General features: G+C 50.2%; 1 protein-coding gene across 3 annotated transcripts in view; it reads right to left on the bottom strand.

Moving 5' to 3' along the window:
• Nucleotides 1-26,036, bottom strand: part of LDLRAD3 (low density lipoprotein receptor class A domain containing 3) — a 231,080-nt gene that overhangs the window by 195,403 nt on the left and 9,641 nt on the right. The window contains exon 1 of one of the 3 annotated variants that reach the window (XM_046644097.1): nt 3,304-3,360. The exons of the other annotated variants lie outside the window; for them this stretch is intronic. The gene's annotated coding sequence lies outside the window, so the exon portion shown is untranslated. Of the gene's footprint in view, nt 1-3,303; nt 3,361-26,036 lie in introns of those variants that run through there. 3 annotated transcript variants of the gene reach the window in all.

Genomic DNA, 26,036 nt, shown 5'->3' on the forward strand with positions numbered 1-26,036 from the left:
AAGAACCTGCTGTCCTCAGAGAAAGGAGACACGACAAACTTGGGAAATCTAAGGAAGAAATACAATTCCTATATGCCTTAAATTTACGGCCCTCACAAAGCCTGCAAAATATGATAAACCATTATAGGATTTTCCCACCTCCCCCGGCCTCGGCCCGTTAATTTTGCCGTGTTCAAGTGTGATATGGAACATGAGATACGGAGGCGACAGACTGAGAGCCCTCGCTGCCTGCAGTGAATAAGCTTTGCAGTTTGGGGCCCCGGAGGAAAAAGCAGCAATAAGGACAGGCCTCATTTTGGGGAACGATTTGTGTGCATTTTCTACTTTGCATTGTTAAGCAAGAGAAAAGTGCCTGGAGGAAACCATGAGAATGCTGGGCCAAAGTCACTCCAAACCTGAGCGCCAAACATGCCCTGTAGTCGAGCCGCACGGCAGCTCCTACACACCCTAGAAGAGCTCACATTGCAAACAAAAGCTGTGCGTCACCAAAAGACAACAGAAAATGCTCTGGTTTTATTGATACCATAAACCTCAAAGGTCTGAAAACACAGCAAAATTTGCTTAGAAAGTTCCATGTAGGTTTTCCCAAACACTCTACTCAGAAGAGTAACGGACACTATTATTTATCGAAAGCCTACCGTCTGTGGGAACCATGCTGGTGCCTTACCTATGCGATCGTAGTAGGGAGAACTGCATCCCCCGAAAAGATCTGTTCAAATTCTAACCTCCAGGACCTGCGAACGTGGTCTCATTTGGAAAGAGGGTCTTTGCAGATGTGATCAAGTTAAGAAGAGATCAGAATAGATCAGAGCGGACCCCTCATCCAATGACAGGCGTCCTTATAAGAGAGAAATCTGGACACAGGCAGGGAAGAAGGCCACACGAAGACAGAGGCAGAGATCCGAGTGACGTGGCTACAAGCCAAGCAGTGCCGTGACGGCCAGCGCCCACCGAAGCCAGGAGAGGAAAGGAGCAGGCTCTCCTCCGAACCTCCCGGAGGACTCACCCTGCGACAGGCCGAACTTGGACTTCTGGCCTCCAGAACTGCGACAGAATAAATTCCTGCTGTCTGCAGCCCCCTTGTTCGTGGTAATTTCCTACAGCAGCCCTGGCAAATTAATGCAGCTGTGAATAAAATCCTCACAGCGAACCTGAGAGCTAGGCAATTTCATCCCCCATCTTATAGATGAGAAAACAGGCTTAGAAAAACTAAGTAACTAGTCCAAGATGACACAGAGAGCAAGCTGGAGGAACCAGAATTCGGGCCCGGGTTGTCCAACTGTAAAGAAGCCCCAGGCCCTGACTGCCGGCCAGCGGGCACCAAGGTTTGCTATCGTGTCCATGCAGTGGTTTCCCATGATACGGGTTTAAGGAGATGGTCCCTTAAAACTGCAATGACTTTGGTATTTTCTTGCTAACAAAATACAGTAATTTGTTGCAGCTGGTACTTGACGCAGCTCCCGCATCCAAGGCAGGGCCTCCTCCAGCAGACGCTCCATCAGCAAGACCACGCCAAGGACCACTGTCCGTCAGACCAAAAACCAGAACAGGTTTTCAATGCCTCCGTCATTCAACTCAACCCACCCATGCTGAGGGCGGAGAAACTGAGGAACGGATCCCGGTGTGAGAGACACAAACACAGGCTGTGACTTCACGGAGCTCAGGTCGTAATTTTCTCAAGTAAACGGGCCCAACGCCACTCATGGCTGAGCTTCTCCTCGGATTCAGTGAACTCAACACTGGGGGTTATTTCCGGTAGAGAGCGGTACTCAACTAACATTCCATCTGTACCATCCTCCACTGCCCCCATTTCCCAGGGTTGACAGGGCCACGTGACTAGTTGCGGCTAATGGAATGTGGGCCAAAGTGACACATATCCGGGCCGGCCCGGTGGCGTAGTGGGTAAGTTTGCACGTTCTACTTCAGCAGCCCAAGGTTCGAAGGTTTGTATCCCAGGCGTTGGACCCGGCACTGCTCATCAGGCCATGCTGTGGTGGCATCTCACACAGAACAGAGGAGGACTGGCACGGATGTTAGCTCAGGGCCAATCTTCCTCACACACACACACACACACACACACACACACACAAAGCGACACACATCACTTTCAGGGTAGAGCCAGCACACGACAGCTCCTGCAGACCCTTCCCTTGCTGTGTCAGTGTTACAGGCACGGTGCCTTGATCAGCCCGGGACAAAGCAACTCTGAGGAGTAGAGCCCCCTCCATTCCTGCCACCCCACCAGCAGGGTCTTTGAGGAAGTGAAGAACAGGCTTTTACACGTCAAACCAATGAACTGTTGGGGAAATCTGTCACTGCAGCAAAGGCCTTTCCTATCCTGACTAACAGAATCTGACACACCTCCTGAGAAGAGCACATCACTACAAACAAATGACAGACTCAACGCCAAGACCCAGAGCCTGACGGGAGCCCAGGTGCTCAAGGCCCCAGGGCAGACTTTCTGCATTACCATCCCATTCTCCAGAAAGTCCCAGAACCCCAGCAAGGCCACCTTACGGAATCTGCAAGAACACCCTCCATGGAGCTCACTATATTCCCTGACTCGTCTAAACAGAAAAACTCAGAACGTTAGTGGTTAGTAACTCAAGCAACAATGCAGTGGAGCACCCAGAGAACCAGAGGGAGGAGGGTGCGGGAGGCACCAAGTGATGTAACCGTTTCCTCGGAGAACAGATCTCTCGACACCGAAAGACTGGCTTCACCGGGCGGCACTCCCCATTTTTCAGCTTACTGTGTGCCCCGGACAGGTCATTCTGCCTCCCAGAGACCTGGATCCCGTATCCGTAACCCGGGTCATAACACCCGCTTTACAGCCATAGCACGAGGATCAGCTGAGATGACCGTACAAAGGCTCCCGGCGCACTGCAGGCAGTCAACAAATACTCTCTCTCTTCCCCACAAGCAGGAACACTGGCCAAATACGTCTGCTGCATACGGGCCGAAGATGTTGACTTTGTACTTAGTGGTGTGAAAGCCCTTTCTGAAATGTTTGCTGGGAGCCCAAAATCTCTAGGTAAACGAGCATGTCATGCTGTTTTCCCTAAAAGGGAGCAATCCAAATCGAGTATGTAATGAGCACCAAAAAAACAGATTTCTCATCAAGCAGGGAAAAAAACCCTCATTATTAACAAACTGTTCCTCCTCTTCCCTTAGCCAACAAAACAAACAGGCAAAATAACCAAAAAGCCTGGAAGACAGCCTCAGAAGCCACAAACTAAATGCCCTAGACACTAAATATCTCCAGACTACCCGAATTACTGCCACGACCTCCCTCCAGCTCACGTTCAAGGTCAAGGAGATGGCACAGCGCCTTCCAACAGAATAATGAAGACTCCTTCACTGCAGAAACCATGCGAGGCACTTCATACATACTGTCACTTTTAATTTCCAGAATAATTCTGTGGGGTGGGGCAGTCATCTGTGACAGCGAGAGACGTCACTGCACTGGCTTCCTCTAGCTGTCCGGGAGCTCCTCCCCCTCCATCAGAGCCAGCGGGCTTGCCATCTTCCCAGCTGTTAGCTTCCCAGGACAATGGTCCAACATCGAGGTGTGGGCAGGGTGGGCCCTTCTAGAGGCCCTGCGGGAGGAGTCCATGCTCTCTCCTCGCTCTCTCATAGCAAGCCCTGGCGTCCCTTGGCTTGGGGACCTGACGCTCCCATCTCTGCCTCTGTCTTCACACAGCCGCCTTCTCTGTGTCTTCTCTTCTTATAATGACACGTCATCAGATTTAGGGCCACCCAGATAATCCAGGATGATCTCATCTCAAGATCCTTAACTGATTACATCTGCAAAGACCCTTTTTCCAAACAAGGTCACCTTCACAGGTTCCAGGTAGACGTACCTTTTGGGGGGTCCACCATTCAACTCGCTACAGCCCACTACAGTTCTAAGCATTACCATCAGAAAAGTGAGCCAGCCAATCCAAGTGCCTCATGCCCACCCCCAACCTCAGCCCAGCCACATAACCCGGGCAGGGGCACGCAGGTCACTACGCGGACAAAGGGAGAGGGCGCAAGCAGCACCGTCTAACAGAAACACAATGCCAACCACACACATAATTTAAATGTCTCTAGTAGCCACATTACAAAAAAGTAAAAAGGAACAGATAAAATTCACTTTAATAACACGTTTTATTTAACCCAGTGTGTCCAGCATAAGGTAGATATGGCCCTTGTCTGCAACGAGTTTACTAGGGAGGCCCTGAACGTGGAACTAACAACAGCAACCCAGGACAGCTGGGGAAACGAAGCTGGTGACAGAAGGGCCAAGGAGCTCCAAGTGCCAGGCCAGGAGGCCAAGAGAGAAGTGCCTTTTCTTCAGCTTTGAGAGGAAGAAGCAGGAGTGGAAAATGCAGCTCTTCTGACATGAAACTGAAGTGTGCCTCAAGCACCCACCCACCCCGCATGATCACGGCCGGGCGGAGCGAGCCACCACGGGCTCCCGCCCACAGTGAAGCCAGGGCAGCACCAACATGGCGGGCGAGTTCCCAGGCCATCTCACCAGGGTGCTGACTGTGCCAGTGGCGGCTCTGGCCAAGTGCAGGCTAAGAGAGGGTCCCCCCGAAACTGACTTCCCTCCTCAAAGGGAGGGGCAAAGGTCACAACACCGGGACTTTCTAGAGGAACATTACAGAAGAGTACCCTTAAAAAATATGAGGATGTGAAAACAAACCTTCTCAACAGGAATGTGCACCTGCCAACAGGATCTTGGGTCTCCAGGAGCTGGTTTCTGTTCTCAACAATATTAAGAGCCTACCAGGTACTAGCCTAGGACACCATTTTTTTTATAAATGTTCTCCCGTTTAGTCCTCAACAACAACCCACTGAGGTAGTTATTGTCTCCATTTTGCCAATGAAAAAACTTGAAGTCAGAGAGGTCTAGTCACATGGCCAAAGTCACACAGCGAGAAGCAGAGCTTGGGTCCAGCCCCCCCATACCATCCTCCCTCCCTCTGACTTTGCTTCCCCACGGCCTGTGCATCCCCCATGGTGGGACCCAATGACTCTGAGCATGGAGAAAAGAGAGCGGAAAGCACACAGTCACAGCTCTAAGCAGACCACGACCCCGAGAGAAAGATATTCCGGATTTTTTTTCTTTCCCTTTTTTGTTATATGAAATTTCCAAAAATCAAATTTGATTTTGAAAATCAAAACCCAAATAATAATGCCTTGATCCCATGGAGTCAGCAGTGGCCCGAGGGCCTCCATCAACATCTCTGGGCTGGGGTAGCGAAGATTCCCAGGACTAGTTCAAAAGGACCAACCAAACTCGGCCGTCGGCCTCAATGCCGGGCAACCGGCACATCAGGTGTGTTTGTTCCAGGCTCAAATCAAAACCTATTAGTGTGGTGACAACAACCGCCTCCTTCGAGTGGAATCTCTCATGGTTACAAACGCCTTTCATTAATGTTTTAACAACACCAAGCACTATTTAATAATTACAGTTTGGTAACAAGCTATTTGAAACCATCTGTTTGTGGGGGAATATTCTAAAAGAAGTCCTTGGCTGGGTCAGACAGAAAGCCAGTACACTACGATTTGTCAGCGCCTGTCATCCACACGTGGAAAACAGGAAAACGCTTTCATGAGGCCCAGGAGCAGAACCCAAGTTTATCATTAATAAAACAACATTTCTCCTCGTGTCATTCTCCTCAACTGTTTAACCCAGCTTGCATTCATTCATTAACCTTCACGGTGGGGCAGCTAAGTGAATTAGAATTTCCATTCTCCATGCACTACATAAAGAGAAACAGTAACCCATTTCCAAAAGGAGTAACTCAAACCAACTCACTACTCGCCAGGAGATTACTTCCCTAACCAGATCATGCCCATCCTGATAAAGTCAACGGTGCACAGGAAACAGGAATGCCAGGAAATCGTGGTCATTCCTCTCTGTGATCTGACTTTCTCTAGGTAATTTATTTCTCTCTAAAAATCCTCAGTTGCCCCCGGAATAAAATGGGGACACAGCCACCTGGCGATGGAGACACAGCTGTCAAGGACTTTGAACTGCCTGGATAAGCAGCACCGTGCAGACCGACGCTATCACTAGAGAGCTACTGAATACACTGATAACCTTATAAAAACACTTCGATGGAAATTAAGGGTCAATTAAGAGGCTCCATTTTTTTAAAATTCCCATCACCCTGTTATTTTAAAGACAAGAACCTTTAAAGCCAGTTTAGACGTTTCTAGAGAAGGGATATAGCGTCTTTCTCTAATGGCCTTGATAAAGCTCCTCATTGATAAACAGGTGGCTATTAAGAAAGGAAGAGGACGGATCTGGCACAACAGCTGAGAGTCAGGCTGAAATCAGGAGCTCCCTCCCCAGGGACAGCCACTGGCTCCAGAACATGTCCCCGGTCTGACGTCAACCACCACATTTCTATCCACAGAGCCGCGAGGTCCAGTGTCTTATAAACTCTCTTTCAAGCACGGTACACAGGAAGGACCTTGAACTGACCCATCTCGGTTTAACTTTGTCCCAATGCCTCCCGAGGAGGCAAACCAAGAGCAACAACCTAAGACACACCGGGCAGCAGCTCCAGGACTCAGGGTTCCGACACTCATCTAGAACCACTAACTGGAAAAGACACCTGCACGCCGTGTTCCCTGCAGCGTTATCCACAACGGCCAAGACAGGGACACGACCCAGGCGCCCATCGACGGATGAATGGCTAAAGCACACACGCACGTATACACACAATGGAATACCACTCAGCCATAAAAAGGAAGGAAATCCTGCCATTTGCAACAACAGAGATGGAGGTCGAGGGTACCATGCTAAAGCGAAATAAATCAGAGAAAGAGACAGATACCGTATAATCTCACTGACACATGGAATCTAAAAGAAAGAGAAGAAATGCAACTCACAGATACAGAGAACAGACTGGCGGCTGCCAGAGGCAGAGGTGGTCAAAAGGTACAAACTTCCAGTTATAATATAACTAAGGGGACGTAATGTACAGCATGGTGACTATAGTTAATAACACTGTATTGTATATTCGAAAGTTGCTAAGAGAGTAAGTTCTCATCACAAGGGAAAAAAAAGTGTCTAACTAGGTGTGGTGATGGATGTTAACCAGACTCGTTGTGATGATCATTTTTCAATACATACAAATATGAAATCATTATGCTGTGCATCTGAAACTAATCTTATATGTCAATTATATCAATAAAAAAATTGTTAACGGCTATAATAAAAAAGACAAACAATTAAAACTAAATAAAGCTTTGTAACCCAGGAAGTCCAACTCAGCCACCCACTGCCTGGGGACAAGCCCATGCCTGCCCTCAGGAAGGGAGCTCCATCAGACTGCAAACAGAGACCCTGGCACCCTTCAACCCATCGCCGCCTCAGGGCTGAATAAGGCAGCTGCAGTTGCCAAGGTCAAAGAGGTCATAGGTTGGTTGAGCCCCAAACTAGCCAAGATGATCAAACAGCAAACTAAGGAACTGCAGCTGGATGTTTTCTTGCAAACCCTTCTCAGACAAGCCCTCTGCTTGGTCTGGCCTGTGGCCAAACTCTCACGCTCAGTTGTCCCATTGGAGTTCCCCAGCTCCTCTCAGCTGCAGCGTGCTCAAAGCAGAAACCACAGCACCCTGCTTCCCGGGGCCTCTACCCCAATTTAGCAACCCGGCCGGGTTCTGGAGACCAGATCAGCTTCTTCCAGTCCTTCCTCATCAGGGTCATGAAACCAACACCCTGGGCGGCCACCTCAGACCCGGAGTGGGGCATTCCAACGTGTGGGAAGAAAACTCGAATGCAAGAGAAAATGCAGGAAAACAGCTGGGCGCAGACTGCCTTATTAAAGAGTCCTTTCCAAACTTGAGATTCTAGGGTTCATTAAAAATGGAGAAATGTGGAAAACTATTCAACGAGACCCAAAATGAGCCCAAGTTCAGGGAACAAGAACAAATCAAGCAACAGCTGTGGCCCTAGAAGGATAAGTGTCGTTTAAGCCAAAGAACGCCTCCTCCCTCTCCTCACCCAAGGCACTGGGACTGTCACAGAAACAACTCTGAGTGCCGTGTTTAAATTTTAAATGTTGCAATGAGCTGACTCTCTGTAGCTCAGCTGGTGACCAATTTACCTTTTAACTGTCTTTTCCAGCACAATAGTCTGCTCTAGATAAAGCAGTACCTCCCGCTTAGTGAGATCATGAGGCTAAGAAAATAGGGAAACCCTTTCAGCACTGACACCGAGAGGGGCCCTCGCCCCTAGGGCACTGGGTCCAACCACAGGTCCCAAGCAGAGCAGCACTGGGGACCCAAAGATGTGTGAGAAATAGCCCCCGTTTGAACCAAGGAGCTTAGTACACCAAGAAGAGCTGACGCGTGCAGGAAAACATGAACACACGTCAGTACTGGGCTCATCTCACATGGATGGTACAAACAGAAAGGATGAAGCTGGACCACCTGGACTGCCCTCGACAAGGACTGGATGGAGCCCTGGACCGTCCCGGACGGGGACTGGATGGAGCCCTGGCCCGTCCCGGACGGGGACTGGATGGAGCCCTGGCCCGTCCCGGACGGGGACTGGATGGAGCCCTGGACCACCTGGGCCACCCTGGACAAGGACTGGATGAGGGAGCTCTGTACGGCAGGCACAAAAACCTGGAGGGCATGAAGCTGGAGAAGGGCAGGAATCCAGTTCACAGAGGGCCAGAGATTTTGCCTTTGAGGCAACAGGGCAGATGCTTCCATGTTATTTTGCTCCCCCACGTAACTTCCAAGTCAGCGCAAGTTCCTAGTTATTTTAACCTGGCCGGCTTGCTGTCCTCACTCTGGAGCATGAAAGCCTTCGTTAAATCAATACAAAGACCTCCCTGGAACACATTCCACAGAGCTGCCACTAAGAAGCCCTGCAAACCGGCTCCCACAACCCGGAGCGCATCCTGCGGACGTGGGGTTTAGGGTTCACCACTGTCTGTTTTCCCCAACGCCAGCCCTCACAGCACGTATCCGGGCCCCCCGACCGGGCCTCTCCCAGGATACCTCTCAGTCCTCTTGCAAAGCCACCTGGGAGCATGAGACCTGTTTTCCATAATATACGAAGTGAATCAAGCAACCTACCCCTGCGCCCTTTCTTGTCCTAAAACAAGTTTCAGAAGCACAGCTCTGGCATTTGGTCCTTTTCCCTTCATAATTAACCCCTACACACATCCCCTATTACGTGTCTTTTCTGTTCTAATGCCTAAGAGGACGCCTGTTTTGACCTAAGCACCTTCCTCAGTGTCCTTTGCAGCAGAACGTGGCCGTGGGACAGGGTTTTGGCCAATGGGATGTAAACAGCAGTTCCGTGTGCGACTTCCACGAGGGATCCTTAAGAAGAGGGAGCTCATTCTGCTTAGGGTCTTCCTCTTTCCTCCAGGCTGGAATTCAGACGACATGGCCGGTACTCAAGCAGTCATGCTGGGACATGAAGTAGTTAAGAGAGGAACACGTACAAGGGAGCCTGGGTCCCTGATGACATGGAGCCACCAAGCCACTCTGAATTACCTACCTCCAGCAAGCTCTGAAAGCCACTCGATGGGCTTAACACGTGCCTGAGCGATGCAATTTAATAAAGCAAGTTACTGAATTTGCTCGTTTCAATAGACTGAGAATACCCAAACAAAACACGCTTATCTCTATGTTTTAAACACACATATTTCCAAGACTCCAAGAAAAACAAGAAGCCAAGACAACACAGCTGATCACACACACACACATACAGGCATGCACGTGCACACACAGACACACCACTGACGTCCCCGTCCATCCTGCCACATGATGCAATTCAACTAAAACAGACTCATCTGGGAAAAGACGCCCCATTCACTCCAACGTCCTCTCAGACACTTGGAAGCGCCTTTCTCCCCCTCACTACACTGAGTCCCTAGAAAGAAGAGACTGTGTGTTATTGAGTGAGTATCACCGAGTGCCTGGAACATAGCAAGTTTGATAATGAATGAAATAAAATTCAGCCACTGGCCCAGGAGAGGGGCGATGAGTAAACACAGGATGTATCAACATCTTCCTTTCTGGTCACGTCTGTCAGTGTTTCCAGGAAACATCTCTCAACTATTCTCCCAAGCCCCCATCCCTCCCCTCTCCACACAACCTCCCTCAGAGCTCCCCCGGCCAGCTCCCATCACCACCTGCTCCGGGGAAGAAACTCTCCAGCCCCACCTCCCCCAAGTCCCCAGTCCTCTCTTCCAACCTTCCTTTTCCCACCAGGACACCGCCCCTCCCCCCTGCATCTCTACAAAAGCTGGACCCAGGGGCCGGCCTGGTGGCGCAGCGGTTAAGTGCACACGTTCCGCTCTGGCGGCCTGGGGTTCGCCGGTTTGGATCCCGGGTGTGGACATGGCACCACTTGGCACGCCATGCTGTGGCAGGCGTCCCACATATAAAGTAGAGGAAGATGGGCATGGATGTTAGCTCAGGGCTAATCTTCCTCAAAAAAAAGAAAAAGCTGGACCCACAGAACTAATCCCCACAACTACACTTTTCTTGACTGTGAGGGAGCATAAGGGTCTAACTGTAGACACCGCAAGTTGAAATTCTACCGCGATACAATTCACTAGCAACAAGCTTCAGGAACTACCTGGCAGGTGTGAAACTGCGCCTCACACCCACGAGGCTGATAAGGGAAACAAAGTAACCAAAGTCTCCCAGCGAGTCTGCAGAACAACAGGAAGACCCCCTAATCAAGAGAGCAGCTGGCCAACCGACCCCTGCCTGAGTAAACATCCCTCAGGTGTGCAGAGAAGCTAAAATGACTGACTGCAAACTTCAGACATCACAGCCTAAAAAGCCACCGCGTGCAACACACAGAAGCCCCCTGAATTCACACAGGCAACCACGAAAAAACATGAAAGACAGTCGTGCCTGGGCAGAGGACTCCTGAAACTTCAGCCCCCCACGCCCTCCTACACACTCCCTCCTATTCCCCACTTCCCTGATAAATATCCCACAAAAAAGCCACTGGGGGAGACAGACCCCAGCTTTGTCTCCTGTCTCCTTGCCTGGCTGCCCTGCAATAAAGTCCCTTCTTTCTGCAAAAGACCTTTGCGTCAGCGTTGGGCCTTTCTGTTGCACATCGGGCAGACAAACCTGCCTGGGGCTGGTGACAGGTTCACTGCCACCATCACCCCCTCCGACCCTGATGGCCTGACGCTAGCCCTAGTTCCCCCATCAGCACCCTACACTCCTGGGGAAATGACAGCCCTCCACTGTCCAGTCCTCGGACCTGATATCACCATGGTCCCCTCTCTGCATCAACTGACGCTCCAGCTCTGACAAAGGCGTCTTCTCGTGGCCATTCTCCTGAGCCTGGGCACTCAACTCCTTCCTCACTTGCTCTGAGAAGTTTCTACCACCATCAGCACTTCCAAACAGCACTAAAATTCTCCTTTGCGGTCTCACACCCCCTCCACTTTTTCAAAAATCCCCCACTGTCCCCTCTCCATCCAGGCCAGCTCTCCGTCCCCCGGCCCACCCCGAGGTCCCATGCCCCTCCCTCCAGCAAGAATTGCTGCGTCGTCCGGTACCTCTCAGTGCCCGAGCTTACACCATGCACCACCAGTTCACACACTGTTGGTCAGTGCTGGGGTTCTTGCTAACTTCCTTTGACATAGCATCTTTTGATTACTGTTTAAAGCTTCTATTCCCATCAGGCCAATCAAACTATAATGACGTCTAGGAAAGAGAATGGGAATTTTTTTGGTTTTGGTGGGTTTTTTTGGCCACAAACTATAGGTAACAAAATTGACTCAAGGAAATGTGGGGAAAACAAAAGTGGGGAGAATGCAGCTGCCAGAATTTCCATCCTTATTCCAGAGCCTGCTCTGCACGCTCTCCCTCCAGGGAGAAGAACTGGTCCTAACCCACCAGCATCTCAAACACCCCCCAGCTCACCCTGTTCCTGCATTCTACAAAGACAACAGGCTCAAGTGGCAGAGCACACTTGATTCCGTCTAGAGGCAGTGGGGTGGCCAGAAATAATATTCATCAATATGAGCATAATCTCTGACAAAACACAGAATTCCAGGGCCAAATGCACGGAAGTGAGGCATCTGCTAGGTTATCTCAGCCTGGAGGCATGCAGCGTGGACACAAAGGCAGCAAGTTCAGCCACGGCGTGATGCCAGCTGCCAAAGGGTTTCAGACGACAGAGTCCACAACTGGCCAGGGTGAGGCTCCAAGCCCAGGGAGTCGGGACGGACGAGCACAGCCCCACACACCTCCTCCCCATCTCTGAGCAGGCTTCTCTTCCTCTATTTACTCCTTAAAAGTTGGTGGGGTGACAGAGATCGGTTCAAATATACATAGAAATTTAAGGTATAAAAAAGGCAGGATGGCAGATAGACTGTCAAGAAGGCCCCTCCGCTATCCCCCCCTCCTGGTGTCACACTCTTGTGTGAGCATCTCCCCTTGAATGGGGACAGGACCCGTAACTTGCCTCTAACCAACAGAATAGGGCAAAGGTGACGAGATGTATGTGATTATGTTATGGAAGATGCTAGGGTCTTCTTTCTCTTGCTGCCTTGATGAAACAAAAGGCCATGTTGGGGACCTATGTGACAAGGAACAGAGACTGGCCTCCAGCTGACAGCCAGCAAGAAAATAAGGCCTCAAGCCAGCTGCCTGCAAGGAATTGAACGATGCCAACAACCACATGAGTTGGGAAAGGGATCCTTCCCCAGCTGAACCTCAGATGAGGCTGCGGCTCCCCCCTGACTGGAGCCGTGCAGACCCAGCTAAGCCCTGTCCACACTCCTGACCCACAAAAACTGTGAAATAATAAACACGTGATACTTTAAGACACTAAATTTGTGATAATACTGTCACACAGCAATAGAAAACTAACGCAGGTCAAGCCAGCAGGCAGGAAGGGCTTATTCAATAAATGACTGGAACAAGTGGGTATCCACCCAGAAAAAAAGTAAAGTTGGATCCCTGACACACACAGAACACCAAAATAAATTCCAGACAGATGAAAGACTCAAATACGAAAAATAAGAGGCGAAAACACAAGTTTTTTAGTATGTAATTTTGAAGCAAAGAAGGCCTACGTGTCACGCAAAAATCTAGAAGAATTTTTTCATCTAGAAAGAAACGATTAATAAATTTGACTAAAGTAAGAAAATATATCTGCAACTTGTATCACAAAGGGCTGATTTCCTTAATACGTCAGTAGTTCCTACAAATCAATAAGAAAAGATCATTTTGAAAAGATGCTCACTCCTTCTAAGAGCAATACAGTGAGACACTGACATTAGGCATGACTATCAAAATAGCCAATGCACTTCACTCTTCGAGTCAACAATTCCACTGCTATGGATATTTAAAATAACCTATGTATAAGAGGCTATTTAGATAACACTGTCTGTCATGGCGAATTGTAAATCGTCCTATCTACCACTAGGAGGTTGGTTAAATAATTTATGGTGCATGATCCACATAACAGAACACCATGAATACCATGAACCAGGCAGCTCTTTCTGTTGAAGGACAGAGAGATCTCTGAAATATATTTAGTAAATAAACAACAACAATAACCAAAAAAACAGGTGCCTGCAGGGAGGAGACAAGGGGCGGCTGGGGACCGGACGCCAGGGAGAATTTTCATTGTGTGGTCTTTTGTGCCTTATGAATGTTATACCACATGGTTGTGTTTCCTTTTCACAACACTGAAATTCAAATCAATAAATACATGCAAGTTGTAGAACAGCGTGTACAAAACAAAGAAACTAAATTTAGACTATATACACATAAGATATATATACAATTACATATATCCACAGATGTATAGATATCTATATATCCATATTATGATATCATACACCACGTTAAACACATTTATGCTAAACATAGACAGCTACCCCTGGAAGAACACACAGAATCTGAGGACTGGTTCCCTCTGGCTGGAGGACTAGTATAAACTGGTAACTTTTCCAGGTAACGAGGCAGTGGGGTGAGAGAGGGAACTATTTCTCACTGTATTTTCTTCAATTTTTGCACCATTATATGTATTACCAATTTAAACATAAACCACTAAAGAAACTGAAGCCATTTTGTTTCTTCCTCTTTTAGGAGCCTGATGGCGCTCCCCACGTCTCCAGGCTAAGGATTCCCGATCTGTCTCCACCTGCCGCACAGTCTGGAAGCACGTCCCCTGGTCTCGGCACAGCGTCTGGCCGGCCCCTTCTTAACCTCGGCGCCTTCCTGAAGAGCTGGGGTTCCTGAGAGTTCTGTGTTCAGCAAAGTTCATCTCTTTTCCTCTAAGATGCTACCTCCTTGGGGCCCATGACTCAATTGCCCCCTTTGGCGCTTTCCACACCTCCATCCCTGCCCAGACCTCTTCTGAGCTCCAGACACGAAATCCAGCTGCCTAGAGGACGCCTCGGCACCGACGACTCAGCCTCCGTGACCCCGTGGGGCTCCTCTGGTGCTCCCTGCATCCGAGTGAATGGAGCCACCATCCACGCAGGCAGAAAGCCCGGGTCTTCCTAGATCCCTTCTCCCACTCCTGCCCCCATCCCAATAACTGATCACAAGCCCCTGTGGATTCTGCCTCTAGCCTGTTCTGTGACCTGTCCACTTCTTTCCACCTCCAGGGCCGCCACCCAGTCCACCCAGTCCTTCCTCTCTCTGCACAAGCCTCCCAGCTGTTCTGGATGCCTGCCCACAATATCACAGTATCACGCCCAGCCGCGCCCCCCCACTGCTGCTACGGTCATCTTCGAAATGTCAGCTTAGTCTGCTCGGGCTCCATAACAAAATGCCACAGACATCTGAAACAACAGAAACGTTTACGATGGGCTTAAACAACAGAAATTTTTCTCTCACGGTTCTGGAGGCCAAGATCAAGGTGTGGGCAGAATGGGTTTCCTCTGAGGCCTCTCTCCTCGCTTGCAGGCGGCGGCCTTCTCGCTGTGTCCTCACGTGGCCTTCCCTCTGTGCACGGACATCCCTGCTGTCTTCCTCTGCGTCCTCATCGCCTCTCCTTGGAAGGACCCCCAAGCCAGGCTGGAGTAGGGCCGCCCTAACAGCCTCATTCCAACTCACTCACTTCTTTAAAGGCCCTGTCTCTGAATATAGTCACATTCGGAGTCCTGGCCTTAGGGTTTCCATATGTGAAGCCAGGGGGCCACAGTTCAGCCCGTAACAGCCCCCAACAGGTCACGCCACTCCCCTCAGTAAAAGCCTTCACTGGTGTCTCAATGCCCTTGGAATAATGCCTTCCCAGCCCATGACCCCTGACTCCTCTGCTCCCTACCCGCTGAGAATGGGGCGGGGGAGGGGTGGATGGCAGTATGAACATGATGGAAATAGACAGGATTCGAGGTCAGGAGGAATGACACCCTTCTGCTCTCTCTCTTCCTTTTTCCAACTACAGACAGACGTGGGGTGAGCCGTCGGACGTCTCTGTAGAAGGACGCTGGTCCAGGATTACCTATGAGCTACCTGGAACAGAGATGTCACGTCCTCTCCACGTCACATCATGCCATCTCCACCCCACACTGAGATCCCCTGGACAGACAGTTCCCATGTCGCCTCAGCAAAAGTAAGTGTTCCCCTCAGTCACTCTCAGGGGAACTTCTGGCTGAACCCAGGACCTAAAACAGATCCAAACTGCCACTGGGGACCCTCCCTCTGAGGCCTAACTGCTCCAAGGCATCCCAGATGTGCAGCAGCAGAAAGGCGGCAACTTGAGGCACGGACATGGCGGCACCAACACGCAGTCCCCTCATTTGTCTGTCTCTACACGGGAGCCCACTGACCTGGGGCAGATGCTTAACCTTTCCGAGCCTTGGTTTGCTCCTCTGCAAAACAGGGTAGCGGGATTCCTTCTAGGCAGTTCCTACTGTACTGCTTAAATCACCACAGCCTGGTAGCTTAAAACCGCAGAATCGATTCTCTGGCAGTTCTGGAGGCGAGAAGGTGGAGATCAAGGAGTCGGCAGGGCCGCGCTCGCTCTGAAGGCTCCAGGGAAGGATGCTTCCTGCCTCTGGCCCAGCTCCTGGGGGTGCTGGTGACCCGTGCACCGCTCGGCTCGCATCTCCATCACTCCAAGTCCTGCCCCTGTCTTCACGTGTCCACCCTGCTGTGTGTGTCTGTGTCCTTTCCTCTTACGGACATCAGTCACTAGAATGAGAGCCCACCCTAATCCAGTAGGATGTCATCGTAACCCATGACATTTGCAAAGACCCCATTTCCAAACAAGGTCCCACTGATAAGTACCGGGGGTGAGCATTCAACGTGTCTTTTTGGGGGACACAATTCAACCTACCTAGGAGATTGTGAGGGGACTAAAGAGACCACCACACACCACCGGGGGCACACAGTGAGTGCCAAGAAGTGGGAGATCACGTCTATCAGTCACACAAGGGAGTAATTTTCTCCCACACAGGAGGCTCCTTCCCAGAAGATCAGGCCTGGCTTCTTCACTCCTCGTAAAAACAAAAACCGCAAGCAAGAAACCCAAAGCCAACGAGCTGGCATCCTCAGGGCTGATGTGTTGTTGAGGCTTTTAAAACAAACTAACCAGAGCTTGGTACCAAGTCACTGGTGCAAACATTCTATCAGTGCGTCTCCCTGAGAAAACCCGCACCCACACGTGGCCCCCACGCCTCCTTCTGGGAGCAGCTGCCAACAAGGAGCCCCACGGCTGCTCTCAAAGCAGAAATGGTTTACTCAAGGTGCACACCTCCGGTTCCAACATCCTGCTGCCTTCCAGCTGCGCCTCAACTTACAGAAAGGAAGCCCTGGAAGCCAGCAAGCCAGATGGAGAGATAAAGAAGCTCCCACCTGGGGCTGAACCCTGAGCAGCCTCACACCAGCATTCCCAGGAGAGGAGGCGGGATGGTGCAGCCAAGGCAGCGAGGAGGCATCACGGCCCAGCCTCTCCCCACTCCCCCTTCCCCTCGGTGGAAACCAAAGCGCCCATGAGGACGATCAAAGCTGCTGCCCATGGCTTGAGACTGACCGTGACTGAGCTCATTAAGCCATAAGCTCCTGCTGGTGGGTTTTCTCCACGGATAATGTGTGAATTAGGAAGTAAGTGGCCTGGGAGAACCTGGGACCCATTAACCAACTAGCCAACAGAGCTTCCATTAAGAGAAAAATCGCTGAAAATCTGAAAACCGTCCTTGGGGAGCCGTTCAAAGATTCCACCGCGAGTTTTCCGGGAAACCCTCTGGGGGTTCACGCCAACGCGGGGAAGAAGGCTCCACAGACATGAGGCGAGAAGAGCCTGGAGCGAGAAGGTGGGCGCCAGGGTTCGAATCTGGCTGCTCTGGAAGAGCAGGGTCTCCCTCCCGAGGTCCCCAGCCTCAGTTTCCCGGGAGGGAGAAACAAGCGCCCCAGGTGCCACCCTCGTGTAAGGCGCACGGATTCCACGACCGAGCCCTGAGTATGGGACAGCAAGCTGGGCCGGGGGCTGGGGCCACGGATGCACCTAGGAAAGGACTGCTGGCAACATGGAAATGAGTATACCGTACAGCTCCACCTGCCAGCGGCCAAGTGACGAGGCTGCACTGTAGGAATACAACGAACTGAAACTGTCACCCAGCCACAGGGCACCAAGTCCCAGAGGGAAACACAGAGGGCCTCAATGGGTCGCGTCGGGTACCCCAAATAAATAAGTCATTGAAAAGTCTGAACAGCACGCCAATGCCATCCTGGAGTCAGGAGGCAGAACAGAGAAATCAAAGAACGGGTCAGACTCCATCTGACCCCAACTCTGGGGCTGGGTTGCACAGCAACTTAGGTGCCTCAAACCCCTGCAGCCTCAGTTTCCTCATCTATAAAATGGGGAGAACAGTGCCTTTGCCCCAAAGCCATTATGAGGATTAAGCGAGAGGTCTCCCATGATGCACTCCTGACAGTACTCAATAAATGCTGGATCCGCCGCTCGGTTTCTCTTCCCTCCCTCCTCTCTGGCGTTTCCCACTGATTCCTGTGCTCCCAAGAGCCCTCCCCAGTCCCTCTAGACACAGTCAGGGTTCCCTGCCCTAGAAAACCCTTCCCGAACCCTAAATCCCCACATACGTGAACCCCGACCGCACCCTCCCACTGCCCCAGCCTCTGCCCTCCCTCCTGGCTGCAGTCACGCCTGGGCCGGGACAGCCTCTCCCGGCGGTTCCCAGACGTGGACGGCAAGAACCGCTCAGGCCACTGCAGAACGTTCGCTGGTCAGTGAGGAAATCGGCCCCTGAAGGGAGGCCTTCTGCGAGGGATTCTGAGAACCAAACCCACTCCACTTACAGGACCGTCCTTTGTCCCAGCGTCACATTAAAACATGATTTCTTTTCTAAAATGGTGGTGATGTACAAAAAGGTGGTTTTTTTTTTCATTGTCCTCATTTGATCAAATAAAAGCAGGTGACCCAACCCTGGAGCCCGGCCTCTCTTGGCTTGTTTATTTTTCATTATTTTTCTGGTCCATAAATCCAAGTCTGGGAATTGCCCAACTACACGAGTCGGCGACGCCCGGCCGCCTCCACTTCCTCCCAGCTCGACTTCTTAACCCTCATGTACAAAGCCAGCTTCTGCTCTCGCCACTCAAGTGAAACTGTTCTCTCCAGGTCTCCAGATCCAGGCCCCGTCCCTCCAGCCGGCCCCTGACAGCCAGGACAGGCCCTGCTGCACTCAGACACACCAGGGCCTCCGCCCGAGGGCCAACCCCATCTTTCTAAGCAGCTGTGATCAAGGTGACAGCTTCCCACAGATGAGCCCACGCTCCCTCCCCATCCAGGGTCCTCGTCACCCCACCCACCGATGCTTGGGCCGGGGAGCTGGAAAGGGGGGGAGTCCACAGCCTAGCTCCTGCCCAAGTCCCTCCCAGCAGCCTCCTTCATTTTTGTGGGCTTAGTCTCCCACCGGGCCAGGCAGCGATGGTGACTGCCCCTGTCTCCTAGGGATCTTGAGAAGATCCCACAAAATCCTGTGTGTAAAGCACTTTCCCCAGTGCCTGGGACCCCGTGAGCGGCGGTAACTGGGAACAGCGTTAGCAGGAGGAAGAGTCACAGAAAAGCATGGGCTCCTTCTAGCTTTATCTCAACTGCTCCTTGAGACTGCAACAAACCCACTGGGGAGGTAACCTTTGTGGTCCCCACACACGGCACACTTTCCACCTCTGGGACTCCGCCCACGGCAGCCTGGAATTCCAGCCCGACCCCCACCCTTTCCTCAAGCCACACAACGCCCCACTCAGACCTACCTGCTCCTCAGTGGCCCCTCTCTTACTAAACTCTCAATTACCTAAGGTCAGGGAAAACTCCACATATCCACCAGGACTGCCACGGTGCCCAAGAAGCAAGTGAACAATAAAGAATTGTTCTAGAAAGCCGGTGACATAACCCCCAATAGATCAGATTAAAATAAACAATGAGCACACACAGTATGAACATCTCCTATGCACAGGGTTGAAATTCTTCCCAGGACCAAAGCTAGCATGTTAACACGTGTACACACACATATGTACAGGTGTGTATGTATTTACATGTATACACACGCAAACACACAAACATGTTCCTCCCCAAATCTCACGCAATGCGAGTGGACAGTAACTAAAATGCCAGACCAATGGGTTTTAAATCTGTTGTCCTGGGGGCTGGCCCTTCCTCCCCCACAATTCTGGCGGTTCAGTACAGGACCCGCTCTCCCACTAACATTTACAACTCCGTCTTCACTCAGGTCGCCCCTTCCGAGGGACAGCGTTATTTATTTACTTTACAAAGCCAGCCTTTTACCCTGTTTCGTTCCCCTTGGCTTCTAAATCCACTAAATGGCCTTTCTAGGGTGCCCAGTATGTGCAAATAACTCCAGTCCAGAGAGATTTCACTTTCTTTCCATTTCTGCTCTCCTCCTCCAACTCTCAAATAAGGGAAAATTATTTAAACAGCAAAGGGAACAGTCCATGCATGTGTCTTTCCTCTAATGGGCTCAGAGAAAGGGCATTTCCTTCTCAAAAGCTTCGAGGCTCTTTTGTCCACCTTAGGAATTCATTTCCAACGAGGTCCTCAGAGAACCAGGAAACTTAACAAGCCCCCCAGAAGTTTAGCCGCAGACAGTCAGAGCAGAGCCGACACACGGAAAATCACCATCAGTCGCTTAATCCACACGACGGCCCCACAGGCTGTGCATACCCTCTTCGTACGAAATTTAGGATGGAAAAAGTGTCCTGCAGAGGCAAAATAGACCGACACGAGCCATCTGAACTTGCAGCAGGACCATAATAAACCTGGATTCTCAGGACTCTGTGTCCAGAATCTCACTGAGCGCTGGCAGAGAACACCAGAACCTGTGGACAAGCCACAAAGGGCAACCTCGAAATACTCACAGCCACCAAAGGAAAGAAAGCTATCTGCACGCATTTCAGAAAGACCAAGAAGGCAGGTGTGGGACATCTCAGGCATGGGGAAAACAGGAAGAATAAACTTTTAAAAGTCTGGGACAATGAGCAGAAAAACCTGATTTCAAGTTGATGCTTGGTGACCAGGAATTTCAGGATTGAAAACGTCAGGTGGCCCACTAGTCTTCATCTCTGTTTTAAGACCACAAACAAGATCACAGCAGTCCTTGGTTAAAAATATTCTCATTGCTCTCAGAACAAAGTTCAAAAGCCTTAACACAGCCTGCCCTATGTACAAACTGAAGCACATACATAAGTAGAAACTCATACATTCACTCAAGAAACGTTCACTGAGGGGCCGACCCCATGGCTGAGTGGTTAAGTTCGCACGCTACACTTCAGCGGCCCAGGGTTTCGCCGGTTCGGATCCTGGGCACGGACATGGCACCGCCCATCAGGTCATGGTGAGGCGGCGTCCCACGTGCCACAACTGGAAGGACCCGCAACTAAAAATACACAACTATGTGCCTGGGGGCTTTGGGGAGAAAAAGGAAAAATTTTAAAAATCTTTAAAAAAAAAAAAAATTTTCACTGAGTACCTGGCTCAGTGCAGGAACTGGGGATGCTGACATAAAACACCCCAGGCCTGAACCCAGCCTCAGAGCATGGATGAGTAACGGCTAAGTGTGTCACAAAGTGCCAGGCCCCTGGCTAGACAGCTACACGCGTGATCTCATCCGTGCTCCCTAAGGATGCTACAAGGCTGGCATTATCCGTATCCCTCTTTTACAGGGAAAGCGCCCCCCGAGGCACAGAGAGGCTCTGTAACTGGCTTAAGGTCACACAGCCAGGATCTGAACCCAGGTCATTTGATTCGAGAGCCGGCCTTCTGAGCCACCACTCCCCTGACCTTGATGTGGGTGTGGGGAGAAAGTGGCTCCCCACTGCTTGGCTGGTTTTCTCACAGTGGCACACCCTGAGTTCAGCAGTCTCAGCAGCCCTCAGAGTAAAACACCCCCCGGAACAGAGAAGCCTTATGGACGCTGGGCCACAGGAGCCGCCAGAATCCATGTAAACAGCAACCGGTCTACACCCCGGGAGGGTCAGACCCTGTCACTCGGCCCTGAGAACAGGAGTTCCGGGCCTGGACATTCTTGCCACACGAACCCTGGAACCACGGCCTCTTACCTGCACCTGGGCCGAATGGCCTCAGAGTCCTCCAGCCATCTCCACTGGGGGCGGTCGGGCCACAGCCTCCCACACTCCCTCACTGGTAACTGGTGACACCACAACTACCATAGGTGCCGCTTTATGCCCTGGAGGAAACTAAGAAACCTTAAGTCCAAAGGCGGGAAGAAAGGTGGGGAAACAAGAGCTCCCTCGAGCCCCTCAGGGGAGCATCAATGGGGGGGTCCCCTGCAGAGGGCTCGCAGGGCCAGCCAGGTCGAAAACGCACAGACCCTCTGGTCCAGCAGTTCTACTCAGGGAACATCATGGAGAAAGCGCCGCTCTCGTGCACAAGGGTCTTGGCTGCAGCGTGGCTGGCAGCATGCCGACCTGAATGTCTGGTTCAGAGGCGAGTGAGGAAACTGGAGGACAGGCACACAACACAACACCCGGCAGCAGGGAAACATACGCCTACATGCGACAACACGGACAGACCTCAACACAGGAGAATAAGTGAAAAAAATGAGACGCCACAGTATACGCAGTATGATACCACTTATGCACACTTTAAAACACTGGCAGGGGGCTGGCCCGTGGCCGAGTGGTTATGTTCACATGCTCCACTTTGGCAGCCAGGAGTTTGCCAGTTCGGATCCTGGTTGCGGACCTACACACTGCTCATGAAGCCACACTGAGGCGGTGTCCCACACAGAAGAACTAGAATGACCTACAATTAGAATACACAACCATGTGCTGGGGCTTTTGGGAGAAAAAAAAAAAAGAGAGAGGAAGATTGGCAACAGATGTTAGCTCAGAGCCAATCTTCCTCACCAAAACGCATACTTCAAAAAAAAAAAAAACACTATGCTTTGGATACAGAAGCACAGAAAAGTGGTAAAAGATTAAAACATGAACAGAAAGGATATATGTGAACTTGACCTCTGGGTGGAAGAGAACAGAATGAGATGAGCTAAAGTCTTTGATAGTATCTAGAATACATTTTTTTGTTAAAAAAAAAATCAAAGTGGCGAATGTTAAAAATCCAATGATCTCTGTAACAGGTACACTACTATTTGTTATATTATTCTTGGTTCTTTTATGATGTTTAAAAGATTCCAGAATTTAAAGTAATTAAAAAGTACATATTTTAAAACACCACCACTCAAGTACAGGCAACGAGCATAAATAAACTGGAATACCACGTGTTACATCCCTCACGAATAAATGCACAGTAAAGGCCGCGGTGAAGTGAGATTATTGAATATTATTCAGCCATAAAAAAAGAAGGAAATCCTGCCATTTGCGACAACATGGATGGACCTCGAGGGCATTATGCTAAGAGAAGAAGTCAGACACAGAAAGACAAATACTGTACGATCTCACTTACATGTGGAGTCTGAAAAAAACTCAAACTCACAGAAATAGAGAAAAGACTGGTGGTTGCCAGAGGCAGAGTTGGGAGTGGAGAAATGGGTTAAGCTGCCCAAAGGCTGTTACAACAGTAACAAGTCCTGAGGATGTAAGCTACCAAACGGTGCCCACAGTCAACAACACTGTGCTGTACAGTGAAAGCTGCTAAGAGAGTAGATCTCAAAAGTTCCCATCACAAGAAAAAAATCTGTAACTATGGTGAGGGGATGGATGTTAACTAAACTTACTGCGTTGACCATTTTGCGATATGTACATATACCAAAGCAAAAAAAAAAGAAGTGTGATTAATCCTGCGGCTGGAACTCAAATATGTGAGGACAGCTGTGGAGATGAGGACATTCGCTAGCAGGTTCTGAAGGTGGATGGAGAGGAAGCCCGCTCTGAGAAACCACACAGACACAGGCACAGCCTCAAGCAACAGTAAGCGCAGACGGCAACCAGGAGCACACACTGCAGACACAGGCTGCCCAGCTGGGTGAAGGGACCGACGAGCAGGGCACCAGCCCCTCTCAGTCCAGCCGGCTAGAATCAAGTGCTGAAAACCCGAGAAGGGATCACAAGGGCACCAACAGCATCTTCCAAGGAAGCCGGGGCAGGGGTTACCGGTGTCAGTTCGCCCCACTGGCAGGGGGAGGGGAGGACGGGGCCGGGAGGCTCGATGCTGCTGGCAGAGGTGGAGAGGGGCAAGGATGAAGGGTCCCCACTGCAGAGCCCTCTGATGCAGTGTCCACTCGGGTCTGCAAACGACACTAGAGCGGAGTGCACGGGGCCGGAGGAATCCAGAGGGTCTGTCGTCATGTTTACTGACCTGGTGTGGCTGCAGCCTTCTTCCGCGCACAGCTGACACTCTCCCACCAAGCTGAGTGTGGGAGGGGCAGAGCGGCTCCCTCTCCCCCCACCCTTGAAAATCATGGCGTAAAATGGGGGAGGGCCGTTAATTTAGGAGAAGGGGTAGACCGAAGTGTCTGGCAGACAAGAAGGTCCAACACTAGGAAACAGGCTTTGGAACAAAAGCGACAGCAATGCCAGCGACCAGCTCAGGCACCCAGGGGCCTGAAGAACCGACGGAATTCAACACTTGACTTACACCAACTCTCCAGCTCTGGGTGAGCGGGGGCAACCAGGGCCAGACTTGACAGGACTTAGAAAAATGAAGAAATGCCACATTGTGCCCCCAGCACCAAGGGACAATTTATAACACACATACACACACAACAAACTTGAATCATTCTATGTCATAAGAATTTTCACTCCAGGTAAGAACTACGCTTCCAGAGCATGGCCATCCAAGAGGACTTTCTGAGACAATGGGAATGTTCCACATCTGAGTTGTCCAATAAAGTAACCACCAGCCACACGGAGCTATGGGGCACCTGAATATGCCTCACGTGACAGAAGAATTCAGTTCTTATTTTATTTATTCTTAACTAATTTAAATGTAAGTAGCCCCACAGGACTGGTGGACATCCTGCTGGAGAGTCCAAGCCGACAGCATCCTTCCTACTGTCTGCATAGCAGCTGAGCACACCAACACGGTAACTCGTCCCACCACTGTAAACCAAGCAGCCACACACGTCCTCGTGGCTGAATCTTTGTACATATCTCAAACTAGTTAGGATAAAGTCCTAGAAGTGGAGTTGTGGACTCAATGGGTAACTACATTTCTAGGCTTTTCCTGCACATTAAGACTATCCACTTACAGCCACACAGATGTGAACAGCATTTTATCTATTACCAGCTATTTTCATATACATGATACTCCTTGCATCCTCACAACTACCAGGTAAAATGAGACGGGCAGGTCCTGTAGGGGAGGAAGACATTTCCTCTACCCGCCCTGGGTCCTTCTGGCTGGACAACGAATTAAATTCACATGAGACAGAATAACAGGAGAAAATCAAACAAAGATCTATAACACGTATACACAGGAGAGGCTCGCAACTCGCCAAAATGGCGGAAGCTCTCTCCTTAAATACCACCCTCAGCTAAAGACAAAGGAGGATGTTGGGGGTGGGGGGAGTCAGTTATGGGAGATTACCAGAAAAACACAGTAAATAAGAGTCAGGTTATTATGCAGACTTGAGTCCTTGCCTTCCACATTGATAAGAGTTTCTAGAGATAAGGTCATCCCCCCTTCTTCCTGGTGCAGAGAGGGAGAGACCTTGACAGATGGAGATTTCCTCTACAATGTAAATGTCTCTTAACAAAGGGTAAGTACATTCTACTTTGCAGAGTTTCTTTCTTGTCTGCAGTTTTTAAAAGTAACCAGCCCCAAATAATCCTCGTGCCAAAGAGACATATCTTGGGATGGCCAATTCCAGTCCCCCACAGTACCATCACCCCCGTGTGTAGACAAGGAAATAAGCTGTGTGAGAGCATACCACTGACTTGGTTGGGTTACATGGCTTTTATAGCCGACATCAAAGAATACCCCTAGCCATTCCGTGATGCTAGACCATTCGTTCTGCCAGATTAGTTTAACAAGGGAAAATGCTTATGCTATATTTACAAGTGAAAAAAAGCAGGATATGAAATTCTATTCCCAGTGTGAGCAAAATGATGTAAAATCAAAGAACACAAACCAATGTGTTAACAGTCTTCGATCAGAACTGCAAATTATGTTTTTCTAAATTTTTGTCCAAATGTTTATAACAAACCTGAGTAATTATTTAAATAACATTTAGCGAGTAATTATAAAAGCTAAGGGCTTTAGATGCATCAGCTCATCTAAAACATACCTCCATGGTAAGGACCATTATCATCCCTATTTACAGATGAAGACACAATGGGTTAGAAAAAGTTTCAGAAACCTGGCTGAGGTCAAGGCAGTAAGCTGGGATTTGAAGCCAGGTGGGCTCCCTGGAAAGCCTGTATTCTCAGCCACCACATCAGCGCTTCTCAAACTGTAATGTGCACAAGATCATCTGAGGATCTCGTTAAAACGCAGATTCTGATTCAGGTGATACGATGCTGTCGGCCTGGAGACCACACTTTGAGTAGCAAAGCTCCACATCATAACCCCTATACTATAATGCTAAAGGAGAAAATCCCCTCTAGTCAACAAGGAAAAT

This window comes from Equus quagga, chromosome 17 (genome assembly GCF_021613505.1).
Source record: "Equus quagga isolate Etosha38 chromosome 17, UCLA_HA_Equagga_1.0, whole genome shotgun sequence".
NCBI classification, from domain to species: domain Eukaryota; kingdom Metazoa; phylum Chordata; class Mammalia; order Perissodactyla; family Equidae; genus Equus; species Equus quagga.